Here is a 13737-nt window from a genome sequence, read left to right on the forward strand (position 1 = left end):
ATACAATAAATATATATATGCAGCGCCCCAGAGTCCTGGTCGTTGCAGTGCTGTGGCTTCGCCGCTAAGGGGAGCCATGGTACGTTCGATGGCACCGAAGGAGTTCCTCCAATCAGGTATCACAGACACCAATATGTTTCACAGCTGGGCCTCCGGGGGGAGCTAAGGGTGCTATTCATTAGGCCACTCCCCACCATAGTGGGTAAACTGGGGGTCAGGCAGGAAGTTAGAGGAGAACGCTGACGGGATTGAACGGAGCAACACCCTGTGGCAGGGGGTGTTGTGAAGGGAGAGACTGTAGGGTCTCTGCCAGGGGTGGGATCCTGGCAGAGGCTTGGCATTGAAAGAACGTAACGGGTCCGCGCAGGCTCCTGGAAGCGGCGGGACTCAAGAAAGGACTAGAAGCGAGATAGATTGTGCTGAGTGAGAAACGAGATCAAGCAGAAGGAGAATACCAGCAGGGGTTTTGTTGAAAGAGGCAGCACCCTGCTGAGGCGCAATACCGGTGGCCGGAACGCCGAGGGAGTGGATTAGAATACAGCTTCAAGCCATACTCCAAACAGCGGCAGGACAGTCGGTCTCAGGCGGGCTGTCTACCACATATCACCTATGAAGTCTTGGGGGGCAATTGCGGGAGAGGGGCGACTCTAGGGTCCCGGAAGAACTCCAGGCCTACCTGACAAACGGGTGCCATTCCAACCTGAATACAGGGAAGGGGTGGATTACAGAGGAACATCAAATCGAGTTGTGAGGGAACTTAAGAAACAGACACAACCGTTGTGGGGTCACTTTCCGTGAGCACAGCAGGGAAGGACTACAACACATAGCGCTAGAAGGAAGGCACAGATTTCCACCTGAGAGGAGAACTCTGGAGGTGCCATTGGACCGGCCGGACTTGCGTAGCCTGGTGAACCGTGTTCTGGACTGAGGACTCAGAGATCTCCAGTAAAGAGGTAAAGAGACTGCAACCTGGTGTCCTCGTTATTTACCGCGACTTACACCCCACAACCGCACCGCTCCATCGCTACCATTACTACCACCTATTACACCGGACGTCCCCCACCGACGGACAGGGCCACGGACCGGGTCTAGCCACCGTGACAACCCCGAGACTGAGAACTAGAGGCCCGGCTCCGGGTACCCCTCGGCCCTGCGGCGGTGCGGGGGCGCCGCAGACTTGGCGTCACGAACAGGATCTACTTAAGCCTGAAGAATCAGGTCATGTGTGCCTAGAGACTGTGATTTGTTGTGCTTGGACTGTACTTTATTGTAAGACTGTGCTGCGCCATTAGCCGCCAAAAGTTCCCGCCAAAAGGCGCCGCCATTGCTACACCCAAGGAGAAGGAGGGCGTGTTATGGGCGGAGACTCCCAGTGTGGCGCGAGAAATGGCTACCGCCCCCTGCACTTCTGGCTGCAGAGGAATGACCTGCCCCAAAGCAGAAGAGAAACACCCCTTGATATGCAACGGCGAGAGGCTGGTGACGGAGAAGCCCGACCTCAGAGAAATGGCGGAGTTAGGTGCATGCACTGCCAGCGACTATCAGGTGGCGATGATGAACGGCGAGTGCCTGAGCGAGGAAGAAGCGGTTCAGGCCTGCCTTTCTTCACCGGAGATGGACCGGAAGCCTGCGGATCAGACAGCGAAGCTACGTCCACCAATCCCGACCTCGGAGTTAGAGGAGGAGGAACCACAGCAAGCGGAGCGGAGTCCGAGTATCCCATTGGAGGAGCCCCGGTCCGGGCTGCAGCCGACTCCAGCGTCCTCGTTAACGGACCAGAGCGACACCGATGGAACCACATTAGGCGCAGGTATGGCCGACGTCCCTGCTCCCCTTCACGAGCCCGCTTCTATGACCCACCTCCATCTCAGTAGGGAGCGACTTATCTCGGCAGGGCTAATGGTGCTATCCCCCGATGATCTGGGGAGGATGGTGCCACCGCTGTCGACCGGAGTGGGGAAGCCCGTGGATGTGAGCTTAGATGGAGTGGTTCTTCGGTGGGACACCCCCTGGTTTAGAGCAGATGGATCCCGGGAGAACGGGTCCACCCTTGCGGTGCTTACATGGGAGCAATATAGACAGTGCTTGATTCTGCAGTGGAAAGGACGGAAAGGAGCTGAGTCGATGGGCCCATCGAAAGTACAACAACCCCCCCCGGCATGGGATGACAGAGACGCGGTAAGGCGGGGCACTGTGTTGGCCTACCATGTAAAAAGGGGGTGGGGCCTCATACACGAGCCGGGACTGGATACTGATGTTTTCGTTGCGCATTGTAACGTGAGGGCTCCCTGTTGTGGCCGAAGCGGAGAACCGTTACAGAAGGGGGATCCTGTGACCTACAGCCGCCACTTGAACCCACTTGGGTGGTATGCACGGAATGTTCGGCGGTGTATGTCTGGACCTGCGGCACCTGCAGCCCCAGACCTGGTCCCGGGGGCACCCGAACTTGTCACCATCGCAACGGTACGCCTAGTAGCAGCCCCGGAATTGGCCAGTCGGGTTCATCTGCATGTTCGAACCGCGGATGCTGGCGCTACAGTGGCCGGGGTTCAGGAACCCAAGCCACCAGAAGAAGAATAAACCTCGATACCATGAAAATGTAAATAGTTACTGTTTGTTCTTTTGCTGCTAAACCTGTCCAGGGTTAATGGATCCCTTTGTTGACCCGGGATCCCCTTTGTTTGTTTTTCTTTTTCTTGAAGTTTTGCACCAAGTTACACAAACTGCAGAAATCATGGACTGTGCATGATTCGAACTTTCTTTTGTAAATAGTTTGCACCTTCTTAAAGGTGCTCCCTACTGGTTTGAGCCAAAGACACTTTGTGAAGATATCTTTCCTACCGGTTCTAGTTAAAGACACTTTGCGAAGATACCATACCGGAACCTTTGCGTGGGCTGGTAGGCTGAGAAGACGAGCTACCTCAGAAAGACTTGGTCCCCTCTTAAAGGGGATGTGTGAAATTGAACTTGAGAAAGATACTGTTGCAGAACAGTAATGTGATAATGAAGCTTGAAAAAGAAATGTAACTGTTTTACATGCTAAGTTATATGTGTTGAATTTGTTGAAATGTGAAATCTAAATAATGTTTTGCAGAAAGAAAAGATGCAGAGAGCCCGTAGGGGTAGAGATAGAGATCTGCATAGCTGAAAGTAAGGAAGTAATGATGAAGGTGAGGATAGAAGGTCAACCCTGCGTCCCCATAGAAAGTTACTTTGTTACTAAGGACAGAAGGCGAACCCGTAGGGGTTAGAGAGTGAGTCCTTAAAGGAGCCGAGTAGAGCTGGCTCAGAGTTCTTTAAACGAAAGGAATGTTATGTCTATACTATGTATAGTAGCGAAAGGCAGTAGGCCCTGGCTGAACGGGGCGGTCCTGTAAAAGAAAGGAGAGGCAGTAGGTCTGGTGCCATAGGGACAGGCGGTCCTGCAGGTTCAAAGTAGGAGAATGTGAAGTTACCTTACCCTGTAATGTGATTATAGGAAGGCCTTTGGTAAACTAAGAGTGTATGTTTCTTAAAGGCAATGTTAATTTATTGTTCCAGAATTTGCACTAAGTAGAATACCCGGTTGGGTAACAGGAGTTATGCATAGCCTGTAATTTATAATGTTGACCATGTTTGTAACGTTAAAAGTGTCCTCACCTCCCATAAAGGGAAGCCTGTTCAAGTATACTTATCGTTTTGCACTCAACAAAATTGTATGTCTTTTTGCTAATCTGTATTGTTGTTTTTCTTCCCAGTCCCGGAGTACTGTGTTTAACCAGGGGGGAGTGCAGCGCCCCAGAGTCCTGGTCGTTGCAGTGCTGTGGCTTCGCCGCTAAGGGGAGCCATGGTACGTTCGATGGCACCGAAGGAGTTCCTCCAATCAGGTATCACAGACACCAATATGTTTCACAGCTGGGCCTCCGGGGGGAGCTAAGGGTGCTATTCATTAGGCCACTCCCCACCATAGTGGGTAAACTGGGGGTCAGGCAGGAAGTTAGAGGAGAACGCTGACGGGATTGAACGGAGCAACACCCTGTGGCAGGGGGTGTTGTGAAGGGAGAGACTGTAGGGTCTCTGCCAGGGGTGGGATCCTGGCAGAGGCTTGGCATTGAAAGAACGTAACGGGTCCGCGCAGGCTCCTGGAAGCGGCGGGACTCAAGAAAGGACTAGAAGCGAGATAGATTGTGCTGAGTGAGAAACGAGATCAAGCAGAAGGAGAATACCAGCAGGGGTTTTGTTGAAAGAGGCAGCACCCTGCTGAGGCGCAATACCGGTGGCCGGAACGCCGAGGGAGTGGATTAGAATACAGCTTCAAGCCATACTCCAAACAGCGGCAGGACAGTCGGTCTCAGGCGGGCTGTCTACCACATATCACCTATGAAGTCTTGGGGGGCAATTGCGGGAGAGGGGCGACTCTAGGGTCCCGGAAGAACTCCAGGCCTACCTGACAAACGGGTGCCATTCCAACCTGAATACAGGGAAGGGGTGGATTACAGAGGAACATCAAATCGAGTTGTGAGGGAACTTAAGAAACAGACACAACCGTTGTGGGGTCACTTTCCGTGAGCACAGCAGGGAAGGACTACAACACATAGCGCTAGAAGGAAGGCACAGATTTCCACCTGAGAGGAGAACTCTGGAGGTGCCATTGGACCGGCCGGACTTGCGTAGCCTGGTGAACCGTGTTCTGGACTGAGGACTCAGAGATCTCCAGTAAAGAGGTAAAGAGACTACAACCTGGTGTCCTCGTTATTTACCGCGACTTACACCCCACAACCGCACCGCTCCATCGCTACCATTACTACCACCTATTACACCGGACGTCCCCCACCGACGGACAGGGCCACGGACCGGGTCTAGCCACCGTGACAACCCCGAGACTGAGAACTAGAGGCCCGGCTCCGGGTACCCCTCGGCCCTGCGGCGGTGCGGGGGCGCCGCATATATATAGCAGCAGTAAATATGTAATACTCTACTTTAAGGGGAGGTAGAGTGTGGACCAGTTTCCGTACCCCCTTTCATTCCCCCTCTCTTTAACAATGGTCGTTCTTGACCATTTGCCCAAAACTTTTAATACATGCAATGTATACTCCTCGCAGGTAGGTAAAAAAAACATCTTAACCCCTTAGTGACGGAGCCAAATTTTTGAAATCTGACCAGTGTCACTTTATGTGGTAATAACTCTGGAACGCTTCAACAAATCCCAGTGATTTTGATATTGTTTTTTCGTGACACGTTATACTTTATGATAATGGTAAATTTAAGTCAATATCTCTTGTGTTTATTTATAAAAAATATCAGGAATTTGAGAAAAATGTAAAAAAATTAGCAATTTTCAAACTTTGAATGATTATCTGTTATGGTTCTCAATGGCAAGAGAACATAGCCCAGCAAACATAAGTACTAGCTCTTGGAAGGATGGAAACTAAACTGACCATGAACTAAACCTGCCGCACAACTAACAGTAGCCGGGTAGCGTTGCCTACGTTTTTTATCCCTAGACGCCCAGCGCCGGCCGGAGGACTAACTAATCCTGGCAGAGGAAAATATAGTCCTGGCTCACCTCTAGAGAAATTTCCCCGATAGGCAGACAGAGGCCCCCACATATATTGGCGGTGATTTTAGATGAAATGACAAACGTAGTATGAAAATAGGTTTAGCAAAATTGAGGTCCGCTTACTAGATAGCAGGAAGACAGAAAGGGCACTTTCATGGTCAGCTGAAAACCCTATCAAAACGCCATCCTGAAATTACTTTAAGACTCTAGTATTAACTCATAACATCAGAGTGGCAATTTCAGATCACAAGAGCTTTCCAGACACAGAAACGAAACTACAGCTGTGAACTGGAACAAAATGCAAAAACAAACGAGGACTAAAGTCCAACTTAGCTGGGAGTTGTCTAGCAGCAGGAACATGCACAGAAAGGCTTCTGATTACAATGTTGACCGGCATGGAAGTGACAGAGGAGCAAGGTTAAATAGCGACTCCCACATCCTGATGGAAACAGGTGAACAGAGGGGATGATGCACACCAGTTCAATTCCACCAGTGGCCACCGGGGGAGCCCAAAATCCAATTTCACAACAGTACCCCCCCCTCAAGGAGGGGGCACCGAACCCTCACCAGAACCACCAGGGCGATCAGGATGAGCCCTATGAAAGGCACGGACCAGATCGGAGGCATGAACATCAGAGGCAGTCACCCAAGAATTATCCTCCTGACCGTATCCCTTCCATTTGACCAGATACTGGAGTTTCCGTCTGGAAACCCGGGAGTCCAAGATTTTTTCCACAACGTACTCCAACTCGCCCTCAACCAACACCGGAGCAGGAGGCTCAACGGAAGGCACAACCGGTACCTCATACCTGCGCAACAATGACCGATGAAAAACATTATGAATAGAAAAAGATGCAGGGAGGTCCAAACGGAAGGACACAGGGTTAAGAATCTCCAATATCCTGTACGGGCCGATGAACCGAGGCTTAAACTTAGGAGAAGAAACCCTCATAGGGACAAAACGAGAAGACAACCACACCAAGTCCCCAACACAAAGCCGAGGACCAACCCGACGCCGGCGGTTGGCAAAAAGCTGAGTCTTCTCCTGGGACAACTTCAAATTGTCCACTACCTGCCCCCAAATCTGATGCAACCTCTCCACCACAGCATCCACTCCAGGACAATCCGAAGATTCCACCTGACCAGAAGAAAATCGAGGATGAAACCCCGAATTACAGAAAAAAGGAGACACCAAGGTGGCAGAGCTGGCCCGATTATTGAGGGCAAACTCCGCTAAAGGCAAAAAAGCAACCCAATCATCCTGATCTGCAGACACAAAACACCTCAAATATGTCTCCAAGGTCTGATTCGTCCGCTCGGTCTGGCCATTAGTCTGAGGATGGAAAGCAGACGAGAAAGACAAATCTATGCCCATCCTAGCACAGAATGCTCGCCAAAATCTAGACACGAATTGGGTTCCTCTGTCAGAAACGATATTCTCCGGAATACCATGCAAACGGACCACATTTTGAAAAAACAGAGGAACCAACTCGGAAGAAGAAGGCAACTTAGGCAGGGGAACCAAATGGACCATCTTAGAGAAACGGTCACACACCACCCAGATGACAGACATCTTCTGAGAAACAGGAAGATCCGAAATAAAATCCATCGAGATGTGCGTCCAGGGCCTCTTCGGGATAGGCAAGGGCAACAACAATCCACTAGCCCGAGAACAACAAGGCTTGGCCCGAGCACAAATGTCACAAGACTGCACAAAGCCTCGCACATCTCGAGACAGGGAAGGCCACCAGAAGGACCTTGCCACCAAATCCCTGGTACCAAAGATTCCAGGATGACCTGTCAACGCAGAAGAATGAACCTCAGAAATGACTTTACTGGTCCAATCATCAGGAACAAACAGTCTACCAGGTGGGCAACGATCAGGTCTATCCGCCTGAAACTCCTGCAAGGCCCGCCGCAGGTCTGGAGAAACGGCAGACAATATCACTCCATCCTTAAGGATACCTGTAGGTTCAGAGTTACCAGGGGAGTCAGGCTCAAAACTCCTAGAAAGGGCATCCGCCTTAACATTCTTAGAACCCGGCAGGTAGGACACCACAAAATTAAACCGAGAGAAAAACAACGACCAGCGCGCCTGTCTAGGATTCAGGCGTCTGGCGGACTCAAGATAAATTAGATTTTTGTGGTCAGTCAATACCACCACCTGATGTCTAGCCCCCTCAAGCCAATGACGCCACTCCTCAAAAGCCCACTTCATGGCCAAAAGCTCCCGATTCCCAACATCATAATTCCGCTCGGCGGGCGAAAATTTACGCGAGAAAAAGGCACAAGGTCTCATCACGGAACAATCAGAACTTCTCTGCGACAAAACCGCCCCAGCTCCGATTTCAGAAGCGTCGACCTCAACCTGAAAAGGAAGAGCAACATCAGGCTGACGCAACACAGGGGCGGAAGAAAAGCGGCGCTTAAGCTCCCGAAAGGCCTCCACAGCAGCAGGGGACCAATCAGCAACATCAGCACCCTTCTTAGTCAAATCAGTCAATGGTTTAACAACATCAGAAAAACCAGCAATAAATCGACGATAAAAGTTAGCAAAGCCCAAAAATTTCTGAAGACTCTTAAGAGAAGAAGGTTGCGTCCAATCACAAATAGCCTGAACCTTGACAGGATCCATCTCGATGGAAGAGGGGGAAAAAATATATCCCAAAAAGGAAATCTTTTGAACCCCAAAAACGCACTTAGAACCCTTCACACACAAGGAATTAGACCGCAAAACCTGAAAAACCCTCCTGACCTGCTGGACATGAGAGTCCCAGTCATCCGAAAAAATCAAAATATCATCCAGATACACAATCATAAATTTATCCAAATAATCACGGAAAATGTCATGCATAAAGGACTGAAAGACTGAAGGGGCATTTGAAAGACCAAAAGGCATCACCAAATACTCAAAGTGGCCCTCGGGCGTATTAAATGCGGTCTTCCACTCATCCCCCTGCTTAATTCGCACCAAATTATACGCCCCACGGAGATCTATCTTAGAAAACCACTTGACCCCCTTTATGCGAGCAAACAAATCAGTCAGCAGTGGCAACGGATATTGATATTTAACCGTGATTTTATTCAAAAGCCGATAATCAATACACGGCCTCAAAGAGCCATCTTTCTTAGCCACAAAGAAAAAACCGGCTCCTAAGGGAGATGACGAAGGACGAATATGTCCCTTTTCCAAGGACTCCTTTATATATTCTCGCATAGCAGCATGTTCAGGCACAGACAGATTAAATAAACGACCCTTAGGGTATTTACTACCCGGAATCAAATCTATGGCACAATCGCACTCCCGGTGCGGAGGTAATGAACCAAGCTTAGGTTCTTCAAAAACGTCACGATATTCAGTCAAGAATTCAGGAATCTCAGAGGGAATAGATGATGAAATGGAAACCACAGGTACGTCCCCATGCGTCCCCTTACATCCCCAGCTTAACACAGACATAGCTTTCCAGTCAAGGACTGGGTTATGAGATTGCAGCCATGGCAATCCAAGCACCAACACATCATGTAGGTTATACAGCACAAGAAAGCGAATAATCTCCTGATGATCCGGATTAATCCGCATAGTTACTTGTGTCCAGTATTGTGGTTTATTACTAGCCAATGGGGTGGAGTCAATCCCCTTCAGGGGTATAGGAGTTTCAAGAGGCTCCAAATCATACCCACAGCGTTTGGCAAAGGACCAATCCATAAGACTCAAAGCGGCGCCAGAGTCGACATAGGCATCCGCGGTAATAGATGATAAAGAACAAATCAGGGTCACAGATAGAATAAACTTAGACTGTAAAGTGCCAATTGAAACAGACTTATCAAGCTTCTTAGTACGCTTAGAGCATGCTGATATAACATGAGTTGAATCACCGCAATAGAAGCACAACCCATTTTTTCATCTTAAATTCTGCCGTTCACTTCTGGACAGAATTCTATCACATTGCATATTCTCTGGCGTCTTCTCAGTAGACACCGCCAAATGGTGCACAGGTTTGCGCTCCCGCAGACGCCTATCGATCTGGATAGCCATTGTCATGGACTCATTCAGACCCGCAGGCACAGGGAACCCCACCATAACATCCTTAATGGCATCAGAGAGACCCTCTCTGAAATTCGCCGCCAGGGCGCACTCATTCCACTGAGTAAGCACAGCCCATTTACGGAATTTCTGGCAGTATATTTCAGCTTCGTCTTGCCCCTGAGATAGGGACATCAAGGCCTTTTCCGCCTGAAGCTCTAACTGAGGTTCCTCATAAAGCAACCCCAAGGCCAGAAAAAACGCATCCACACTGAGCAACGCAGGATCCCCTGGAGCCAATGCAAAAGCCCAATCCTGAGGGTCGCCCCGGAGCAAGGAAATCACAATCCTGACCTGCTGAGCAGGATCTCCAGCAGAGCGAGATTTCAGGGACAAAAACAACTTGCAATTATTTTTGAAATTTTGAAAGCAAGATCTATTCCCCGAGAAAAATTCAGGCAAAGGAATTCTAGGTTCAGATATAGGAACATGAACAACAAAATCTTGTAAATTTTGAACTTTCGTGGTGAGATTATTCAAACCTGCAGCTAAACTCTGAATATCCATTTTAAACAGGTGAACACAGAGCCATTCCAGGATTAGAAGGAGAGAGAGAGAGAGAAAGGCTGCAATATAGGCAGACTTGCAAGAGATTCAATTACAAGCACACTCAGAACTGAAGGGAAGGGAAAAAAAAAAAAAAATCTTCAGCAGACTTCTCTTTTCTCTCCTTTCTCTGTCAATTAATTTAACCCTTTGGGGCCGGTCAAACTGTTATGGTTCTCAATGGCAAGAGAACATAGCCCAGCAAACATAAGTACTAGCTCTTGGAAGGATGGAAACTAAACTGACCATGAACTAAACCTGCCGCACAACTAACAGTAGCCGGGTAGCGTTGCCTACGTTTTTATCCCTAGACGCCCAGCGCCGGCCGGAGGACTAACTAATCCTGGCAGAGGAAAATATAGTCCTGGCTCACCTCTAGAGAAATTTCCCCGATAGGCAGACAGAGGCCCCCACATATATTGGCGGTGATTTTAGATGAAATGACAAACGTAGTATGAAAATAGGTTTAGCAAAATTGAGGTCCGCTTACTAGATAGCAGGAAGACAGAAAGGGCACTTTCATGGTCAGCTGAAAACCCTATCAAAACGCCATCCTGAAATTACTTTAAGACTCTAGTATTAACTCATAACATCAGAGTGGCAATTTCAGATCACAAGAGCTTTCCAGACACAGAAACGAAACTACAGCTGTGAACTGGAACAAAATGCAAAAACAAACGAGGACTAAAGTCCAACTTAGCTGGGAGTTGTCTAGCAGCAGGAACATGCACAGAAAGGCTTCTGATTACAATGTTGACCGGCATGGAAGTGACAGAGGAGCAAGGTTAAATAGCGACTCCCACATCCTGATGGAAACAGGTGAACAGAGGGGATGATGCACACCAGTTCAATTCCACCAGTGGCCACCGGGGGAGCCCAAAATCCAATTTCACAACAATTATCCCTTTAATCCAGAAAGTCATACACCAGCAAACCATTAATAAATAACATTTCCCACATGTCGGCTTTACATCAGCACCATTTATAAAATGTTATTTTAGTTTGTTAGCATTTTAGGAGGATTTAAAATGTAGCAGCAATTTTTCATTTTTTCAAGGAAATTTACAAAATTTATTTTTTTAGGAACTTATCCATGTTTGAAGTGACTTTAGGGGTCCTATATATTGGGAAACCCCCAAACGTGATACCAATTTAAAAACCGCACCCCCTGACGTATTGAAAACTGCTGTCAGGTAGTTTATTAACTCTTCAGGTGCTTTACAGGAATTAATGCAAGGTGGCATGACAGGAATGAAAATGTGTATTTTTACCACCTTAAAGCCTCTAACTTCTGAACAGATTACTACAGCCGTTAGACTCTAAGGCCGCAAATTGGTCATGAATAGCCATCGCAAACATCAGGACCACACGATCATGATCTGAGGGCACCAATTGGGATAAAGAGGAAGCCCCCACACTCTGTTAACCATTTATAATGATGTAGTCACTATTGACAGCAGCATCTAAGGGGTTAAACAGATATGCAAGGTGCAAACACTGATCGTGGCTGATGCAGCAAGTTGTCAGCTATAGTGTACAGCCGACAGCTGCTAGATTGTCACCTGTATGGGGAGGCTATTCTCATATATCTCAGGTCAGTTAAAAGACGTATTGGCTGTCATTAAGGGGTTAAACAAAGTCCCTTCATTATAATGCCTGAAAGTCCTGTCTCTCTTTTCTGTACCCCCTTACAGGGATAAGAGCTCAGATTCTGCAGACCGGTGCAGGTCCCAGCAGTTGGACCCGCAGCAATCTACAATTTATTACTTATCCTTCGGCCACGTTCACATGTTCAGTATTTGATCAGTATTTTACAACAGTATTTGAAAGACAAAACTAGGAGTGAAACAATCAGAGGAAACGTATGATAGAGACATGTCACCACGTCTGCATTTATCGCTCACTCCTTTTTTGGATTACAAATGCTGATGTAAAATACTGACTAAATACTGAATGTGAGAACATGGCCTTAGGATAGGTGATTACTTGTGTTCACCGTAGAACCACTGTAAGTGCATATTTGCTACTGTGTAATAGTCATAGGCCAGGGAGGGGTTAAACATCCAAGTATTTAATCTCTATTGGAAAGCAAGAATCTTCTCATTATTGATTTCAGAGAGAACAAGTGACCTCCATACACAACACAATCCTCTATACTAAGACCAATAATACCACATACAAAGGAACAAATACCACCACACCATGACCAGACTACATATTACTACCACATAGTGACTGAATAATACCACACAAGAGGACAAATACAGCAACATCATGACAAGACCACATAGTGACCAAATACTACCACATACAGGGGACAAATACTGCCACACCACGACCAGACCACATATTACCATCACACAGTGACTGAATAATACACAAACAGGTGGTTAATACAGTCACATCATGACCAGACCACATAGTGACCCAATAATACCGCATACAGGGGATTAATACAGTCACATCATGACCAGACCACATAGTGACCCAATAACACCGCGTACAGGGGATTAATACAGTCACATCATGACCAGATCAAATAGTGACCAAATACACATCACATATTACCATCACATAGTCTCTGAGTACTATAATTCCGATCATTATTAAAAACCACGACACTAATAACACTAATATGACCACTGGTGGCATTATACCAAGGAGCTCTGTATATTGTTAGAATCTGTTTAGTTTGTGACTATCCACCATTTTCTTGTGGAGTTCTGACTGCTGGTCTTTTTCCTCTGGTGCTGGGTTTGTCTTGGGTCAGGGGTTTGTATCACTCTTTATTAACCAGCACCTGCCTCCCATTCCTTGCTGGACAACAGTGTGAATCTGCTTGAGCTCTAGCTTGGTGCTTTGCCTTGTGTTCTGTGTGTGTTATTTGTGCAGTGCTGGTACCTTTGGTTTCTGCAGCCTTCTCTGTGTTTTCTACTAGGTGGTGACCCGTTTTTGCACCCAGTCCTTATTTCTTTTAGGGAACCCCTTCCCCTTATCTATAGGTCTTCACTTGAGATTAACCTAGGATCGTGGGTGGGTCTATTCGCAAGGAATGGGTTGCACACTCCATCATAGGGTTTCAGCCTAGCCATAGTGCAGGGTCAGTTTTCCCCTTCTACCTTAGTCCTGTGTCGCAGATCCATAACAGTTTGTCCAGCCAGAAAGAAGTATAAAAAAAAACCCTCCCGGATTTCTGCAACATGAACAGCATTCAAGATCTTGCTCAGCGTCTGCAAGGGTTAACGTCGGAAGTTGCCAGCTTACAACAGCACATGAGTGATTGCCCTGGAATCCACTCTGAAGAACCTAAGGTGGGTTTGCCTGAATGTTTTTCTGGTAAACGGCAGGAATTTTTTAGTTTAAAAATGCATGTTTACTTTATTTTAGGCTTAGACCCAGGTCTTCAGGGGCTGAATTACAGCGTGTGGGGATTTTTATGTCATTATTGTGAGGTGAGCCCCAAGTTTGGGCATTTTCATTGTGTCCGGATGACCCTTGCTTGATGTCTGTAGAAGCGTTTTTTTGCTATAAGAGAGATATTGTACCCAGTTCAGACGATGGTCTGCAG

The sequence above is a fragment of the Ranitomeya variabilis genome, chromosome 1, assembly GCF_051348905.1.
Source record: "Ranitomeya variabilis isolate aRanVar5 chromosome 1, aRanVar5.hap1, whole genome shotgun sequence".
Lineage (NCBI taxonomy): Eukaryota > Metazoa > Chordata > Amphibia > Anura > Dendrobatidae > Ranitomeya > Ranitomeya variabilis.